Source organism: Capricornis sumatraensis, chromosome 11 (genome assembly GCF_032405125.1).
Source record: "Capricornis sumatraensis isolate serow.1 chromosome 11, serow.2, whole genome shotgun sequence".
Taxonomy (NCBI): domain Eukaryota; kingdom Metazoa; phylum Chordata; class Mammalia; order Artiodactyla; family Bovidae; genus Capricornis; species Capricornis sumatraensis.
In genome coordinates this window covers 31,774,320-31,794,658 of record NC_091079.1, presented here as the reverse complement: position 1 = coordinate 31,794,658, position 20,339 = coordinate 31,774,320, and positions in this window count along the sequence as shown.

Below are 20,339 nucleotides of genomic sequence, written 5' to 3'. Positions count from 1 at the left end.
GTTTTGGACCATTGCCAGACTCATGAGACACTTCTCAACTACCATGCTTGCTGACCCAGATCACAGTGTTTGCCTCAGGTCTTCTAGAACCCAGGGCCTAGATCAGTACCTGGAAGTCAAGGAGGGAGGGAGAGAGAGAAAGAGGAAGGAGGGAAGGAAGGAAGAAAGGAAGAAAGGAAGGAGGAGTGCCTTCCCCACTGGCCACGTCTTAGAGATGAGGTTTGGAGGCAAAATGATAGCGTCTCTAGTCTAATGGTGTGGGTAGCAACATTCTGCCCACACAGTCCTTCAGGCCCTTCTTTCATGAATTTTTTTTTTTTTTTTTTTTTTTGGCAGCTGAGGTCCAGTCTTGCTTTGCAAGGCTGCTCTAGAACTCAATCTGCCTCCTTTCTAGCTTACCCTCTGTAATTGCTTGGTTCGTTGGCCTCTTGGGGTAGCAGAATGGGAGATTGGCTTCCCCAGGGTGGTTCAGGATAGAGCTTCTCGTGCTGGTGTTGGGGCTTGGGGACTGGAAGGGCCAAGTTTGGCTTCCATCCCATGTGGTCCCTTCACAGGGACGCATGAGCTGCTGCCTTTTTATGTCGTGGAGGAATTGTATATGACTTTATGGAGAGTTTCTTTTTGTCTCTAATACTATTTATGGAAGGTTGTTTTGATGACACAACTTTTACTTCTTCCTAACAATTGTCATTCCTGAAGTCAGGGATATTTTCTGGGTATTCACTTTTCTTCCCCTCTATGAAGCAAACAGAATATTAAGATTTTAGTATGTGTCAGAGACTTTCTTTGGTATTTTCCCACCTGTTGCCTCACTTATTCTTCATGATAATCCTGCAAGGCAAATATTATCTCCATGTTACAGGTGAGGGAATTGTGGCTCAGAGATTTTAATTTCACAGAGCTGGTAAGTGTCTTTTCATTACACATACAATCTGTCTGCCCCTTTATCGTCCTGCCTTGGATCTACTTGAAGGTTCCTTTTCAGGCTATTTGGGCCTTTGGTTTCTTTGATATCACACATGATGTGCCTAGACTGCTGTGCTTTTGTTTCATGATCCCCTGTAATAAATGCTTCCAAACATTGGGCTCGAACACTAATTTGTTTGTAGTTATTATATCCCAGAGGAAAGGAAAATGTCCACTTAGGTTTTTTTTGTTTTTTGTTTTTTGTTTTTAAATCTTTCCAGACCCTGAAGGGCTGATTCTTCATGGCTCTTTTGGGGCAGATTTAACCAAGAAATTAATACAGCCATTCGGTTAAATCTTGGCAACCATACTGTTGCCATGCATCTCCTGCCCCTTTCCGCTGACGTTGACAGAGATTCAGAGCTGGGAGGAGGGGTGGTACTTAAAAGAAGGAACAAGGGCCTCTGAAGTGAACAGGAGAATTAAAACCCCATGGAGTCTCACTTAGCAGACGGGAAATTGCAGGTGGCTGCCTCCGGCATAATTAGGTCCTCCTTCAGAGAAGGCAATAGCTTGACATTAGGCATGGCAGGGGGATTTGCACCAGGAGGTCCTTCAGGAAGATGAAATCAGCCACCATGGAAGAGCAGCCTGAGCTGGTACCAGCTCTCTACCTTGAGTACCAGGGGCTCAATATCTGCAGAGATGGGAGTGGGAGTGGGCAGGTCCCATGTGATGTTCTGCTTCCGGTGGATCTGAGCTTTTAAAATGGTGATTAATATTATTAACATTTCCTGATGCAAGGAGAGAGGGCATCCTTTACGAGCACAGGGCTTGCTTCATGGAAGCAATATGTTTGAATGGTGAATGCTGGTCCAGTCTGGTTAGTTGATAGAGCACATCTGGTTAGTTGATAGCTATGTATTGAGTGCCTTCAATGGGTCAGGTGTTGCTCTGGGTGCAGGGGATGAGGGTAGGAATTCTGCAGCAAACAAAATCCAGGAGGAGGGGGAGCTCCCCCCTGCCTTGGGGGACTCACTGCCTAGTGGAGACTAGGAATTGAGCCATTAGTTTGAATTTTCTCTCTCTTACAGAGTTGGCCAGCTGCTTCCCAGAATTTTCCTTTTCTGTGATAGACCAGCAGTTCTCAACTAGGGGGTGATTTTGCTCCCAGAAAACATTTGACAATGTCTGGAGATAGCTTTGTTTGCCATGAGCTGGGTATGTGTGTGTTACCAGTGTGTAGGAGGTAGAATCCAAGGATGTTACCTGACATCCTACTGTGCACAGGAAAGCCCCGCCACAAAGACTCACCCAGCCTGCAATACCAACAGTGCTGAGGTGGGCACAGAAGAGGCTTCTCAGCCAGTGACTGCATTTCCCAGCTTTCTGTGCAGCTGGGTGTGGTCATGTGACTGGTTCTTGCCAATGGATCGTGGACAGAAGTGCAGTGCCCACACCCAGGTGCAGGGCTTTTAATAAGTGCATATACCTCTTTCTGCTTCTGTAGGTTGGAGGAAGAGAACAAGGCCCCAGGTGACAACAGAGCCACCTGGGCCCCTAAATCACACATGGGGAGAGCTGTCTACCCGTCAAAGATGCTCTTCTTAGACTGTCATGGGAATAAGAAACGAACAGTAGTTTTTAGAAAATTTATTTATTCCTTAACTGGAGGATTATTATTTCACAATGTTGTGTTGATTTCTGCCACACAACAACATGAATTAGCCATAGGTATACATATGTCCCCTTCCTCTTGAACCTCCCTCCCACTTGCCACCCAACTGTAGCATTGTAACCCTATGCCTTTCTGGGTCCCTCAGGGATAGCAGTTTGGTCTACCCTAACTACTGAGGTCTTGTCCATGGTTCTTCAATGACAAGAACAGCCAACATGTATTGAGCATATACCATGTGGCAGACACTAAGCTCTTTAAACATAAGATCTCACTTTATCATCACACCAGCCCTAGGAAATAGGTACTACTATTATCCTTGTTTTACAGACGCAAATGTCCAAGGAAGTAAGCAGTGTATGTGAATACCATATGGGAGTTTTATGCCAGATTCCAGTCTCAACCACTGAGAACAAGTTCCCGTCTCCATCCTTAATACCTCTTCACTTGAACATCATCATTTCCCCTCGGGGTCACCACTCCTGTTCTCTCTTTGGTCCCTCTGTCTCCATTCTTTCCATTCTGAACACTGCAGATAGACTGGCTTTTGAAAAACCAACACTGAACCTGCTTCCTTTCTGCCCAGCTTCCTTCCCTGACTCCCCACTGCTCCCAGGGTAAGTACACCTTCCATGCCAGGGCAGAACTGTCCCCCTTTGGCCTCCCCCAGCTTCCTCTCCTCCCTTCATCATCGCTTGCTCTTTCTGCATTAAGCCATGCTCCCTGAGCTTCAGCAGCACTGCAAGAGGAAAGGATTATCCTTTCCCCAAAATTATTCTTGCTCTGCAGAGAGAATCACAGTGAAAGTAACAAACTTCCCCTGTGTATTCTCAAGAGTTCAAGCAAGGATTGTTTGACCATCTCCTGGGAACACGGTTGAAAGGATTCTTATATTGGGTGGGAAGCTCATTCCAACCAGCCATCACTATGATTCTTCAAAACACAGCTAATTGCATAATGTAAAATGAACCCAGTTTTTCAACTACATTCAGCTCTCAGATTCTATTTGTTCTATTAAAGACCATATTGACTTTGGAGAGTAATTTGGCAGTCTTACACTAGAGCAACTTTACTCCTAATTATACTCCCCAGAGAACTCTCATGTGCAAAGGAGAAATGGAGTATTTGTAACGCAAAAAAAAAAAAAAAAAAAAACAAAAACACTGCTAAGCTAAATGTCCATCCACAGGAGGATGGACAAAATAAACTCATATAAAGAGTATGATGGAGGAGTGAAAATAAATGAACTAGAGCTCCGTGTGGCAAACACAGATGAAGCTCAAAAACATAATGCTCAGCATAAAAAGCCCTTTGAAAAAGGGTAGGGTAGAGTATGATGTCATAAATAATGTTATATGTTGTGCCAGTCAGGGTTCCAGCGGGAAACAAAAGGCACGCTTGGAATTCTAAAGAGCAGGAGAGGAAAGCGCTGTTCACAGGGGTGGCAGGTGTGATAGATTGTTATGTGGCCTCGGATTCCTCCCATTCCATTAGCTATTCTCCCGTTGTTGCTCCTTTTTTCCAGATGCAGAATTATTTTTCCTCCCCTTTTCATCGGGGCTGACTTTGTGACTTGTTTGAATGAACAGATTGTGGTGAAAGTGACTTGGAGTAAATTCCAGAAGCCTTGAAATTTCTGCCTTCACCCTTTTGGAATGCTTCTGATATCATGTAGAGAAGCCTGCTGGAGGCCCCATGGAGAGAAAGACCCAACCACCAGCCAACACCCACCACCAGATACAAGGGTGAGGCCATCTGGGACCAGCTGGCCTCTAACTGACCACCAATTGTTTATAAATGTATAGTGAGTGAGTCCAGCCATGACCACTTTGAGCCGAAGAACTTTCTAGCTGAGCCCTACTCCAATTACCAACCCACAGAATTCTGAATTTTATAAAAACTGGTTAATGTTTCAAGCCATTAAACCTTAGAGTGGTTTCTTTTTTAAACCTTTTTTTGAAAAATTATTTATTTATTTACTGTTGGCTGCACTGGGTCTTCCCTGCTGCAATGCGGGCTCTTCTCTAGCCGTGGTGAGCAGGGGCTGCTCTTCATTGCGGTGTGCAGGCTCCTCATTGCGGTGGATTCTCTTGTGGTGGAGCACAGGCTCTAGTGCGTGGGCACAGAAGTTGTGGCAAACAGGCTTCGCTGTCCCGTGGCAGGTGGGATCCTCCTGGACCAGGGACTGAACCCCTGTGTCCTGCATTGGCAGGAGGATTCTTCACCGCTGGACCACCAGGGAAGCCCCTAGGGGGGTTTCTTATGATTATGCAATTAACCTAAAAGAGTTGAAGAACCAAGAAGTACAGAGACCTCCAGGAACTAGCAAGGTGGGAGTTCCCAAAGCAGAGTGGCAGTGTTGTTACAGGAACCCAGTGAGGGCTGGCGCCTCAGAGGGGGCTGCCCCAGGACCCCCAAACCACAGAACTGTAGCTGAAACAGAGTAGCGGGGAGAAGGAAGTTCTCCAATCTCTTTCTCTTCTTCCCTCCAGTCTCCTTCCAGGCCTTCTTTTTGGCTGAGCCCAGTCAGAAACCAGGAAGCAAGGGAGACCAGGAGATATCATTTTGGAGCCAGGGGTGGGGTGGGTGGGTGGGGGTAGGGTGGGGTTGCGTGGTTAGCCTTCTTGGGCACAGAGAATCTGGGTGGGTCTGAGGCAAACAGAGAATAATTAGGACATGCGTTGTTTCTGAACAGCAGACTGTAAGAACATTTAAGGAAAGGAGAACCTGCTCATCAGCATAGATTCTCTTGGGAAGGGGGGTTTCTAGCTTAAAGAAGGTAGAACATATTTCATGAGTATGTTTCCATATATTCTGCACGTAGCAAGAAAGGAAAGGCGTTTTGGGGCAGTCTCACCGCTCCTGACCCTTCACCATGTTCTTTCACAGAAAGAAAAAGTGAAAATGTTAGTCGCTTACTTGTGTCTGACCCTTTGCGACCCCATGGATTGTGGCCTGCCAGGCTCCTCTGTCCACAGGATTCTCCAGGCAAGGATACTGGAGTGGGTTGCCATTTCCTTCTGCAGGGGATTTTTCCCGACCCAGGGATCAAACCCAGGTCTCCTGCATTACAGGTGGATTTCTTTACCATCTGAGCCATCAGGGAAGCCCCAGCCATGTATAAACTGAGTGGAGAGTCCCTCCTATGAGAGCTTAGGAGTCAATTACCTCTTCTCCCCAGATAAGAGAGTCAGAGGTTGAGGCGCGGCCTCAGGCCCTGTTGCTTGACACAAGGGCTGTTGAGTTTCAGATTCAAGTCTGTCCACCTCCAGCACCTTTGTCCGGATGAAACACTCTGTCTGGTGCCACGGCAAGGACATGCGTTTTGCCCACATCTCTCTGTTAGGTCCTTCCCTCTGTTTTTCCCTCTTTTTCTTTGCAGTTGAAAATGGAAGAAGTGATAAAATGATCCCAGAATATTATTCGTCTAAAAGAAAGGTTTAAGATAAAATAGGGTGTGAGAGGCCTGCCATTTTAAAAATAGGCCCCATGGCACCTGGCCTAGGTGGGAGCCGGCATTGGGATGATGGATAGGAATGTTTTCCAAATTCAGCTGTCAAAGCCAGGCAATCATCTCTGTCTCCTGGGTGGAAAGTGATTTACAATTTTCCTCTTTAGTGGCATCTTAAGACAAACAGGCACTTTTGTTTCCATGGAGAACCCACTCTTTGCTGGAAGGTAAATTGCCTGCCTTTCCTCCCTCCTATCTCTTTCTTTCTCTCCTCTTTCTCCTTCACTGACTCCTCAGATTCCTCTGCCTTCTCCTCCTTCCACCGAGCTTCCGGCCAGCAGCGAGCAGAACCAGAACCTTTGCTCTCCCAGGGGGAGGGCAGTGAATGTCTGCCCCGATGCCCCTGGGGAGGGGTCCTCAGAAGCCTCTGCGGCGAGGTGTGGGGTTGCTGAGAAGTTTCACCCTAGATCTTTGGACTGTTGTCTTCCTACGGGCTTATCTGGCAAAGAACTCAGAGCAGGGGAGCAAGGCCAGCCCCATGGCTGGGGTAGCTGTTTCCGGTCTTGGTTCCGGTTCCAGTTCCGGGCCTCATAGCTGCGTGGCCCTGGGCATCTCACTTCATCTCTCAGTTTCTTCACTTGAAGAGTGAGGGTCAGTCTCTCCAGAGCCGTGATGAAAAAACGCTGGTGAGGGCTGTAGAGAGATTCCTTCCCGCTGGTCACCCGGGTCAGTCAGCTGACACCTCTGCTTTTCGGCCCTGGATTGTATTAACAGCCATCAAAGAGGGATGGGGCTTCCTTCAGAGTGGAGCCCTAAGAGGCCTGCCGAGAGCCGTGGGCTCGGGCAGGTGGAGCGGGTGGGGCCCTGCGGCACTGTCTTTACCATTTCTGGCTGGAGAGTTTTCAGAAATGCCAGTATGCGTGGAGAGTGGTGCCTGGGTGGTTAAACCAAAGGTGAAGCTAAAGCTAGTCTCAGGGTGTGTGTCTGTTGCCTGTTAGGAGCTCTAAATGGGTGCCTCTGAGTGTGTTTGTATAATGTGAAGGTGGGTCTGTGTACACGCGTGAGCACACATACACACTCATGTGTCTCTGTGTCTGAATGGATAGTATGAAGGTGAGTCTGTGTATACACATGAGCGTCTGTGTGCACGTACATGTACATAGTAGGTAGGTCTGTGTACACATAAGCACGCCTACATGTACACATGGCAATGCTGTGTATGTGTGTGTGTGTGTGTGTGTGTGTGTGCACACCTTCCCCCTGGGTGGGGGGCAGGCACTTTGAACAACAGCCACCACTTATTTTGCATCCAGCTAGAGGGTCCAGTTACAGAATATGAATCCTTAGCATACAGTCAGAATGTTCAGATGTTCAGCTGAGTGGATGAGGCTGGTCTGGGAGGCTTGGTGCCTTGAACAGAAGCCCCTCTATCCACACACTGCTGGTGTGAGAGTAAGGTCTTTGTCTGCGAGCAGCTTTGTGTCCCTGTGGCCTCGTTCTGCTCTGAGATGGGACCTGGTGGCTGGAAACCCAAACTCAGGTGATCATGCACTTCGAGAATCTGTCTGATTTTAACCAGGGTTTCGTTGTGGGTAACTGTGTGTGTGTTTGGCTCCAGTTAAGTTTGTGCTGGTGCTTCTTTCCTTTTATCCCTCCTCCTCCCCTCCTTCCCTCCATCCCTCTCACACATACTGTGCATCTTCTCTTTGCCAAGCCCTGTTCCATGGGCTAAGGATGCAAAGATGATTCAGAAATAGTCCCCATCAGTGAGAAACAGCCAATGTATTTTGGGGAAAAGATAAAGCAAGCTGCAGTAACTGAACACAGCGGTGGAGGTGACACAGGGTATTCTGGGGGCAAAGAGGGGAGCCCTTAGTCTCAGGGACGCCATGAAAGCCTTCCAGGATATAGTGATGCTTGAACTGAGTCGTAAAAGTCGAGAAATTCACCGGCTTTGTCAGGATAGTGGCTACCCTTCTTTTTTTTAGGAGATGGTACTTTGGGGCATAGGACAGTCATCTACTCATGTTTGGAGGATTCTAAGAGGCCATAGGATCTTTATTAAAAGTGACTGGTCTGAGGCTTTCCTGGTGGCTCAGTGGTAAAGAGTCTGTCTGCCGATGTAGGAGACACGGTTTGATCACTGATCTGGGAAGATCCCACATGCCGCAAACCATCTGAGCCCGTGCACCACAAGTACTGAGCCTGTGCTCTAGAGCCTGTGAGCCACGATTACTGAAGCCAATAAGCCCCAGAGCCTGTGCTTTGCAGCAAGAGACGCCACCGCAATGAGAAGCCCGCACACTGCGACTAGAGAGTAGCCCTTTCTCACTGCAACCAGAGAAGAGCCCGCATACCAACAAACACCCAGCACAGCCAATAAATAAATAAACAGGGTTATATTTTAAAAATGACTGGGCTGTGATCCAGCTTTATACCTGAAAGATGATAAAGTGGGGTGGTGAGCAGGGCAGGGCCAGCAAGGATTAGCAAGAACTGCCTCCTCTATCTGCCTATTTGGACTCCCCAGGGAGGATGGGGTGAGCACTTGCTGAGCACCTACTGTGTGTCAGGCACCTGTTGTCTCATTTTGCCCTCACCAACAGCTCCGTAGGTGGGGGAATGGTTAACCCCATTGTACAGCTGGGAACATTAAGTCTCAGGTCCCAGCCCAGGCAAAGGACAGGACTTTGAATCCCAGTCCAGATGGCTCAGTTCCCCAGCCTGTGCCTCTTTCCAGCCAACCCCATGACCTACAAGAATCTTCTATAGAGAACATAGCATTGTGGTCAATAGACTTCTTATCAGGGATCATAAACTTGGAATTCAATATAAAGTCACTACTAATTCCCCCTGCTCCCCCGCCCAAGAATAAAAACCCAAATGCCTGCCTGCTTTGAAAAAATAGCGTGCCTTGCTGGGACAGACTATTAATAAGCATCCTCATGACATCAGTATTGCCGGCTCTTTCTCTTGAGGAGCCAGGATGTTGCTGATTTGCATACTGCTTTGCATTCATTTGCATCCACTCTCCATATGCAAAATCAAATGCAGCTAATTAGTGCAACTTTGTTACAATGAGAAGGCCCGGCCTTCTGTGCCAGGGCATATGGAGCCCAGAACAGGGACCCACACCACCCAAAGTCACTCACATCTTTGGTCAGACACACTGAAGAGTTGAAAGGGAGACTCACACACTGAATGAAAAATAGGGTGGCTGAGTATCATTATTTTTCAAATATTGTCCTTTTGAAGTAACTATGGCAGAGAGAGGGGGTGAGAAGGGAGAGACAGGGAGAGAGAGAGAGAAAGATCAAAGGATGTGGCAAGAACTCTGCTTCAGGCAGGATTTCCTTGGAGAAAGAGCATGGAATTTGGAGCCCAAAGACTTCAGATGAAGTTAGCATTGGAGTGTGGCTTTGCCACTTACAAGCACTTCATGCACTTGTAAGGATTAAATGGGGAAAAAAATGGATAAGAATGAACTTTGCAAATGTCAAGGCACAATATAGGTTTTCAGGGCTCCAGGCGAAGCTGTGTTGTGGCAGAAGGCATCACTGCGGCCAGGTCGGGACTGAGGCTCACAGTCTTGCAGGGTCCAGATCTCAGATTCTGGGAGAAATGTATCTATACCTACATCTAAGTCTATGTTTGTATCTCTGTCTCTATCTGTCTCTAGAAGTTAGCATTTAAAGAGCACATAATATGGACTAGGCACTGTGTTAATGGCAACCCACTCCAGTACTCTTGCCTGGAAAATCCCATGGACGGAGGAGGCTGGTGGGCTGCAGCCCATGGGGTCGCAGAGTCAAACACGACTGAACAGCTTCCCTTTCACTTTTCACTTTCATGCATTGGAGAAGAAATTGGCAACCCACTCTGGTGTTCTTGCCTGGAGAATCCCAGGGACGGAGGAGCCTGGTGGGCTGCCGTCTGTAGGGTCACACAGAATCGGACACGACTGAAGTGACTTAGCAGCAGTAGCAGCAGCAGGCGGCACTGTGTTAAGCACATCACAAACATTATTTCAGTTAACGAATACTCGGAGAGGTCTGAATTATTATGACCCCATCTTCCAGATTTCACCCAGGCAAAATCATATTTGTCAAGCATATCAAGATACTTGTCAAATTGATCAGCACTCTGTCTTCTGAGTGATGATGGTGACATCCACGGTTCACACTGCCCCACCCAGCCCTCCCCACCCTCCCACCTTTTTCAGCCCGTGTAGACTATGGTCTTTGTACTAAACTTCTTCTTTTAGATTTGCCTCTTTGGGATTGTTTTGATTTGATCTTGGCTTTTATTCTATGCTATCTGAGGGCTCTTTTTTTCTCACCTGGTCATTTGGGTTAGACTCGAGTATTTCAGCTCCATAGTTACATTTCATTGCTTAGGATAGTCTCTGCAGAGAACAGCTTCCATTGACCAAGGCAGACGGCATGATGATTCACAAATAGTCACTGCATCTCACGGAGGTGGGACGATGCTCCCTGAATGTATAGCCCAGCCTCGTAGTTTTTCTCTGGCCAATGACATGTAAGTGGAAGCAATACCTGTTGCCACCAGGCAGACATGTGGTTTGTCGTGTGTTTCTTTCACTTCTGACCTGCGTGCTTGCGTTTTCAGTAGTGCCCAACTCTTTGGTGACCCATGGACTGTAGCCTGCCAGGCTCCTCTGTCCATGGGATTTTTTCTGGCAAGAATACTGGAGTGGGTTGCCTTCTCCTTCTCTGGGGACCTTCTCAACCCAGAGATCGAACCCTTGTCTCCTGCATCTCCTGCATTGGCAGGCAGATTCTTTTACCCCTGAGCCCGCAAGGAAGCCCCCTTCTGATCTGATGCTGAAGTATATTCTAGATAGAATCTGCTCCCGCAACTGAGTCCTGGAACTTCTGGTGGGCAAGTCAGGTGAATAAGAAAGAAATCTCTATTGTTGCAAGCCTTTGTGCCTTGGAGGATTATTCAGTACAGAAGACAACAGTCTATCCTGATGGAAACATTCTTTCTATTGAATATTACAAGATTAGTGCTCCTATGAGCAGACTAGTTATACTGTAGATAGCTGGCCACTTATCCCAATGATATTGTCATTACTCAGAATATTTTGTAAAACTTCCATTTTGTGAACTGCTTTAAAATGATAACATTACTACTTCTGTTGATAACAGCTAATGCTTTACAAGCATTATCTTATTTAATCTTGACAACAACCCTGTGAGGTATGTTCTCTTAATTTCCATTTTTCAGACTGGAGAAACACAGTCTCAGAAATGCTCAGTAAAGATTCAAGATCGCACAGCTAAGAGGATGGTCAAGATTTAAATTTGCATTCTTCAGAGGCACAAACTTTAATGCCATTATTTTCTACTCATACTTTCCCCACCAAAATGGATGTTTACAAGCTGAATCATACACCTGACTTATCAGAGATGACTACAGACATTTTGGCTGCTTAAGAAAAATTAAAATAATTATTAAGTAATGAAAGTTACGTTGGATTTGATATTAGGAGCTGTGGGGTCAGTCTGCAGCTGTTTCTTACAAACAACCTTATTATGTGACCTTGGGATACATTTTTTCCTCCTGCTCTGTCCCCTGGTGTTTTCATCTGTAAAATGGAACACTTCGCTTCCTACCACATGGCTCATGGATCTGAAGGATGGGATCCTCATTTCCCTGAAATATATGCCGAACATTGTATGTGCATTTTTTCTTCCCCTGGGTGGAGGATCCATACTATTTATGAGGTCCTGGAAAAGTTCTGAGACACCCTAGAGAGAAGGGACTTGAACTCTCTTGGTTGAGTATGACATCCCTTTCGGCAGAAGTGGGTGTAGAAGTAAGGAGATTTCAGTCTGCCTAAATGGCAGTTGAGTTGCATAAGTGGAGTGTCGGTTTTAGCAAAGGATAACTGGAAGCCAAGCTGTATCATTTTATTAAAAATAATCATTAAAAAATGTTTCTGTCTCACATTCCTGTGGCTCCTTGCTGCTTACGCTGCACAGAAGCCGTTCTTTTGTCTCACTGGCCAGGGACTGTGTCATTAGTTGTGGCTATTGGTCACTTCCTGTCTCACTCAGCCAAATAATCATGTTATTTTGACTGGGATGAGAATGGGTTCAGAGCTGTGAACTTAGCCTCACAATCACTGGCAGATGCCTTTCCTGGAATGTGGGAGGAAAGGAAAACAGAGCAGGAAAATAGCATTCATGGAGCCTCTACATGAACCAGGCTCTGCCAGCAATTCATTCATTGTGATATAGTCATGCGTGTCTCTTTCTAACCAATATTTATTGGGTACATGTGCTCCCTTGGTTCTGGGGATATAAAAGTGAACAGTCAGACAAAAGAGTCCCCACATTTCTGGTATTTATGACCTGGTGGGAGAGACAAAAAAATGTTAGTAAAAAAATTAGTCAAATATATATGTTTCACATGTCCTACTTCAGGGCAGGATGGCAAGATGTCCTGCATCAATAACCTCAGTATTACAGATGAGGAAACTACAGATTGGATACGTGAACTGACTCAACCCAGGGTCATATAACAGGTAGCAAGGAAGACCTGAGCTTTCAAAGTGAGATTTTTCTGACTCGCAGATTACTTTCCCCACAGAAAGCTGTGTGTGTGTGTGTGTGTTAGTCACTCAGTTGTGTCTGACTCTTTGCAACCCAATGGACTGTACCCAGGCTCCTCTGTACATGGAATTCTCCAGGCGATAGCCATTTCCTTCTCCAGGGGATCTTCCAGACCCAGGGATCAAGTCTGAGTCTTCCCATTGCAGGTAGATTCTTTACCATCTGAGTCACCAGGGAAGCCTCAGAGAACAGCGGTCACAACTTAAAAACCTATCCTTCAGTTGTGAACCTTTGAGACAAGTGTTCTTGAGGCTAATTCCACCCTGATGGAGATCTGAGTTTATGGAGAGAAAGCTGACTCTGCTACTGTCTTTGCATCCTGTTGGAAAGCTTGAGGTCGTTATACACTCAAACCATTTTCTGCGTCCTTCTGTCTTTACTTCCTCTTGGATTCTAATTACACACGTTAGACAGGGCTTGACTCTGTCCCTCAGGTCTCAGTGCTTCGACTTATTTTCCCTCCATAGTTTTAAATCTCTTCTGTTTGGGTTGGATAGTTTCTAATGATCTATCTTCTATTACATATTTATGGTTGCTTTCTTCATTCTTTATCTGCTCCTTCATTAATATCTTATTTTAAACTTTTATCTGATAATTACTACATCCTTTCCTATGCAATGACATTTTCTATTGCCTGACCTTTTCCGGAGCATGCGTTCCTCTTTTCTGTTTCTTTGCATGTATAGTAATTTTTGGTTGAAAACTGGACATTGCAGATAATATATAATAGTATATCTGTATTCTGTTGTATTCTTCTGAGGATTACTGGATTTGGGTTATAGTAAGCACTCAATTTGCCTGGATTCATAGTTTTGCTCAATTCATATGGCTTTCCACTACTGCTCCCTTAGCCTGGCTCTCTGGGGGTCTCCCAGGTACCTGTGTAAGGTGGTTATTAGCAAGAATTTGGGCAGTAATGGGACTCACATTTTCAGTAGTTATTTTTTTCTAGGATTTCCGTCCTACTTTCCAGTTTGTCTGCTAACCTCAGGTTCTATCTACTGACATGTCAAGCCCATAAAGCTAGTTTTTTTGCTACCCAAGCTATGCAAAATTGAGCATACACAGAGTTAAAGATGATCATATTCTCAAAGCAGGAATAGAAACACAGATGTAGAGAACAAATATATGGATACCAAGGGGGAAAGGAGATGCGTGGGAGGAATTGGGAGATTGGAATTGACATATACATACTACTGATTGCTATCGTTCAGTCACTCAATTGTGTCCAACTCTTTGCGACCCCATGAACTGTAGCATGCCAGGCTTCTCTGTCTTTCACTATCTCCCAGAGGTTGCTCAAAGTCATGTCCATTGAGTCTGTGTATAAAATAGATAACTAACGAGAACAAACTGCATAGCACAAGGAACTCTACTTAGCGCCCTGTGGTGATCTGAATGAGAAGGAAGTCCAAAAGGGAGGGGACACATGTATATTTATGGCTGATTCACCTTGCTGTACGGTAGGAACGAACACGGGTGTTCCCAAGTGGAGTGGTAAAGAACCCACCAGCCAATGCAGGAGACATGAGTTCAGTCCCTGGGTCTGGAAGATCCCCTGGAGAAGGAAATGACAACCCACTCCAGTATTCTTGCTTGGGAAATCCCATGGACAAAGAAGCCTGGCAGGCTACAGTCCATGGAGTTTGCAAAAGAGTCGGGCATGACTTAGCAACTAAACAACAAAAAAGTAACACAACATTGTAAAGAAACGATACTCCAATAAAAATTGATTTAAAAAAAGAAAACAACAAGACAAAACCACCCAGAAAGCCCACAGATTTCACCCTCTGCAGCCCTACCTTTGAAGAGTAGGCTTCTTTCTGACTTCTCCATACTTTTTCCTGGTCCTTCAGCATCTCTTTTAAACATGTATCTTTTAGTGTCAGCCAGGGATTTGGGCAGAGATTACACTCAGCACTTGCATCTCACTACTTCCGTCATTCTTTTGTTGCCAGGAATTCCTCTTTAAATTTTCACCTGCTTCCCTAGCCCTATATTCTGATTTCTGGCACCTTGGGTCACAGAGGATTTGGTTTTTCACAGTTGCCGCCCAGGGGGCTGTGGAGCAATTTGGGGTCAGGGAGCCACAAATGCCCAATTCTTTTCCTTAGAGTTGTGGGGTTTTTTTGTTTTTTGTCTTTTTTTTTTAATTAAACTCTTCTCTGGCTTCTGCTTTTGGATGCTTTCCAAAGCCTTTAGGGAATTTTTGTTTTTACTCTGGTTTTATAATAGTCATCTGCAGGGGGAATCATGTGACTATTCCATTCCTGTGTTGTTGCTTCTACTTGGATTTGACTCTGAGAAAAATGTAAGGTGTTCCGGGTGCGGTGAAGTGTCTGTCTACTTCAGACATCTTGCTGAGCTGAGTCCCTTCTTTGACCTTTGGTCTCATTTCATTTCTTTTCGTCTTCTGTGTAAGTTATAGAGGCTGTCCCCAAGTAATATGTAAAGAGGTTAGAGCTCTGTATGCAGTTGAGCTAGAGGAGACAGAGAGGCAATAGGGCTCAGAATCCTTACCTATAAGGAGAAGTCAATCTCCCTGGGGTGACGAGTGGATGAACCTGCAGGAACTTTCATAGTTTAATGCTGAGTAACATGCTGCCAGCCATTGTGCTGCAGTTCAGGTGCCATTTGCTTTGCAATACATTGATTTAGAGATGTATGGCTGAACGTCATGGAAAACACCTGTCTGCTTTCTTTTGCAAACCCAAGTTTATTCAACCCTGTCACTCTCCTCTCTTGAATCTATGATCGGCATGTATTGTTTTTGCCTGCCAAATACCTACCCTACCTTCTGGTCCAACATGCCAATTTTTCCTTGGGGAACCATCTTGGAATCAACTGCATAAGCTGTGATTGAGTGGGGATGGGCCTGTGTTCAGGCTGAGTAGAATATCCCCTCCTCTGACTGCAATCATTAGTTAAAGAATGAGATGTGATCCAAGTTGGTACACTGAGATTCATTCCCCAGACTTTTGTTAGAAACTTAGGGATAAAGAAGTCCTTCATTTGGAACTGATGAGAAGATGGGATATAATCTTTACTAACTTTACAGTAGGGCTTCCCTGGTGGCTCAGATGGTAAAGAATCATCTGCCTGTTATGCAGCAGACGCAGGTTCGATCTCTGGGCTGGGAATATCCCCTAGAGAAGGGCATGGCAACCCACTCCAGTATTCTTGCCTGGAGAACCCCAAGGACAGAGGAGCCTGGAGGGCTACAGTCCATGGGTTCGCAAAGAGTGACTAACACACATATACAACACTATAGTACCAATAACTGCAGGTAAAAAAAATAAAATAAAAATGTAGAGCTGGCCCTTTGTCCTTTCAATCCTATTTCTGGAACTATGGAAGCTGCCTTGACATCTCTTGGCAAGAGTCTGTTTCAGAGAAACCAACAAAAGAGAAATTAGACTCGAGAGATGAGATAAGGTATTCATTTGGGCTTCTGAAAGGAGATACACCTGGCATTTTTACAGCTAAATTTATATCTAGACTTTTTAGTTACCTAAGCCCTTAAATTTCTTTTATGTGTATGCCAATTTGGGTTGCATTTCTGTCACTTATAACCCAAGGAGCCCTGCCTGAATGATAGCAATTCATTGTCTCTTCATCCCCTACAGGATGAGATTAGACCTTATGGGCTTCACCATTGTTGTAGTGGGTTGAATAGTGTCCCTTTAAGATTCATGTCAGCCTGGAACCTCAGAATGTGATCTTATTTTGAAATAGGGTCTTTGCAATAATTAGTTGTGGGCCCAAAATTCAATGGCTGCTAGCCTTACAAGAAGACGTGAGAACACACAGACACAGCATAGAGGAAGATGGAAGCAGAGATTAGAGGGAGGCACCTCAAGTCGAGGAAGTGAAAAAATAGCCAGGAGTCAGCAGAATTTGGAAGAGCCAAGGATGGATCCTTCGCTAGACCCTTCACAGGAGCAGAGCACTGCCAACACCTCAATTTCAGTCTTCTGGCCTCCAGACTGTGACGGTATAAATTTCTGTTATTTTATACCACTCAGTGTGTGGTAATTTGTTATGCCAGACCTAGGAAATTAATGCAGTGATCTAACTCCTACTTATTTTTCCAGCCTCCTTGTAGAGACAACAGGTCATCGTGGATAATAGCACAGACCCAGAAACTGGGCTTTCTGGATTCAATTTTGGCTTTTTCACACTAACCTTTCCGAGACTGAGGTGTCTAAGGGAGCTAAGGATGCACTTCTTAAGGTAGTTGTGAGAATAAAACGAGTCTGTGTTTAAAGGCATCTAAAGCAGTTTTTGGCACAAATGATACATTCAGTAAATGATGGCTGTTGTTATTATTATTGTTGTTATTGTGTATTTACATAACCTTCACCACTGTCTCCTGTTACATTCACAAAAGTGCTGCCTATTCCAACAAGAGGAAACTATTTGTACTTTCTCCAAAGAAACTTAGGCCAGGAGCGTTCAAGGAACTTTCGGCTCATGATTGACCAGCTCCTGTGTGTCAGATTTGGAATTCAAATCCTGGTTGGCCTGTGTCCATATCAGGCGTGCGTGCGTGCGTGCGTGCGTGCGTGCGTGTGTGCGCATGCTCAGTGGCTTCAGTTGTGTCTGACTCTTTTCAACCCCGTGGAGTCTAGCCGGCCAGGCTCCTCTGTCTATGGGATTCTCCAGGAGAAAATACTGGAGTGGGTTGCCATGCCCTTCTCCAGGGGATCGTCCTGACTCAGGGGCTGTACCCGTGTCTCCTGCTTTGCAGGAGGACTCTTTATCTGCTGAGCCATGTGGGAAGCCCGACCATGTCAGGTACTATGGATCATTCAGAGCAAAAGCAGTGAGTGGCATCGAAGGACCCCGTTGACCTCCCTCTCGTTGCCTTTATCCCGAGCCCTCTCCTCCAGCTCTGTCAACTCTTTGGATACTGTTCAGTTATCAGACTGTGGCCTCCGGTGCTGGGGCACTCTCTGAGAGGGGCTGTGACTTTTTCTGAGGCCGGCGGGAATTTTCTTCCTCAAGATGATAGGCCCCTCTTCCTGCCTCTAAAACCATTGACTATCTTTGTTTGGGGGCAGGGGTGGGGACTTAGAAACCTCATTACTCCCATTTGTGATATTTGCAATCAGTAAAAGCATCCCCTAAAAGCACTTTTTATATGCTCAGAAAGAGACAGACTGCGAAGGAAGCCTTGTAAACCTGAAGCAGATACTCCTGATAAAAGCCTGCAGGAAACATGCTCTTATTTACTTCGATGTTCTGCAAACTTTGCTATCGAAACCTTGTATTGATTTTGTCTCGGTCTCTGTCCACATGGTTACCCCTTGGGTCAATACATCCTGATTATCTATCTCAGGACAGTTTGGAACGAAGAAATGGCTTTCTGAAGTTTTCTTTGTGTAAAGATAATTTTTTTGATACTCTACTAAAACCCCAGAGAGGCTACCAGCATCTCTCTCTCTCTCTCTTTATAATATACACACACACACAAACACACACACAGTCACACACATGAGCACACACACAGACCATATATATGTATGGTCTATCAATGCTGATATCTATGTTTATCAATCCATAGATAAATTTCAGCATGTTAATAGATACAGATATACACACACGTAGCAAATATATAAATTACATAAATAGAAATTAGAAAAATAGAAATATTTCTAGATAGATGTACCTAAAATATTTAAATATTTAAGTGTAATATATATATGTATATATTAAGCCTCCCATCTCTCTCATCACAGGTGTTTTTCTTCATGCCTTCCTTCTGCTAGGCTCTCATCTATGTCTTTATTTCTCTTCATGTGTCTCCATGGCTCCTTCAGCCCCTTCAGTTCATCTATTTCTCTTGTCTTCATTTTTCCAGTTCTGTTTCTGTCCTGTATTTCTGACTAAAACTACCACTGGGGCTTCCCAGGTGGTTCAGTGGTAAAAAAATCTGCCTGCCAAGCAGGAGGCGTGGGTTTGATCCCTGGGTCAGGAAGATTTCCTGGAGAAGGGAATGGCCACCCACTCTAGTATTCTTGCCTGGGAAATCCCATGGACAGAGGAGTCTGGCGGGCTACAGTCCAAGGGATTGCAAAAGAGTTGGACACGACTTAGTGACTAAACAAAAACAGAACTGCCATTGACTGTCAAGAGAAAATTATTTTTTTCCCCTAAGCCTAGGGAGATTTCTCCATCTCATTAGCTTTCCTTCCTTCCTAAGTTGTTGTGTGTGTATCAAGAAGTCATTTCTATATTAATATTTTCTCTCCTTTTGCCCAGTGACCATCCTGTGACATCAAGTTTTAACCCCATGAGATTCTAGAACAGGGGTAGCAAACGTTGCTTATACAGGACCAGATGATACTTATTTTACACATTGCCAGTCATATGACCTCTGTGGCTGTTACCGGTCTCGTCCCTGTTATGTGCAAGACAATGTGTAAACAGAGAGTGTGTCTGTGCTCCAATACAGCTTTATTTACAAAGATAGAGTCGCTTGCGGCCCCTGCTCTAGAGCCCTCCCCTTGGGAGGTGGGGCGCCTCCCCATGTGTTTCCGACTCTTCCTTCTCTCACCCTTTTGGTGTGGTTGCCCATGATCTTGCAGGAAGAGCAGAGCCAGGATTTGGACCAACTGCCTGAACCGCAGCTTAGGCTTGTTTCCACTTTGTCACACTTTCCTGAAGAATGCACTTACGATCTGCTGAGGCCGAGGGTGAAGGCACCCTCCCTTGTCAAAAGCCTTTAGTCATTCCCCATTGCCCACTCGAGAGGGAGTTGTTCTCTAAGCCTGGCATCCAAACCCACAAAAGCAGGACTCCTTCTCCCCTCCCCTTTTTTCCTCTTGAACTTTTTATTTTATGTTGGGGTGTAGCCGATTAACAATGTGGTGATGGTTTCAGGTGAACAGTGAAGAGACTCAGCCATACATATACATGAATCCATTCTCCCTCAAAACCCGCTCCCATCCAGGCTGCTACCTGATATTTAGCAGAGTTTCATGTGCTGCACAATAGGTCCTTGTTGATTATCCATTTTAAATATAGAGTGTACATGTCCATCCTGCACTCCCTGACTCTCTTCCCCAGCATCTTCCCCTTTTGAGTGTCTGGGCCAGTGCCGCATCCATCCATACTTGCCCACTCAGTCTCCTCTCAGCATCTCAAGGTGCATTTCCATCATTTTTCTCAGCTCCGCATGGCTTCCCTCAGCGGAACTCCTTTTTATTTTCCTACCCACTTACATCTCTTTCCCAATGTCTGCGTATCAATCCAGGAAAAGATATTAATGGTCCCCATTGAGTTACAGAACCCTCCCTGGGCAAGTCTTAATTTCAGGGGGACTGGATTTTGTGATGGGGCTCCTCGTATCCATTCCTGAGCCTGGGGGTTGGGGTGGGCAACTCTGATTGAAGTTCTGTTAGGACCATTTGCAAGAGGGGAGGGAAGTTCCTTCAAGATGCAGAGGTCTTGGGCAGACAAAAGCCGATATATCCACTGCACAGATGCCTATGAAAGTTCTTAAGACATGGCTTTGATTGTGACACTTCCCTGCTGCAGGGAACTGAAGGGATCAATGCTTCAGTGTGGCGATCGAGATCTGAGGTCATGAGGTTCCAGCACTGTGGCTCTAGGACGTCCCTGGAAGAGTTGGTTGGGCCACTGAGTACTGGAAGTCAACTTC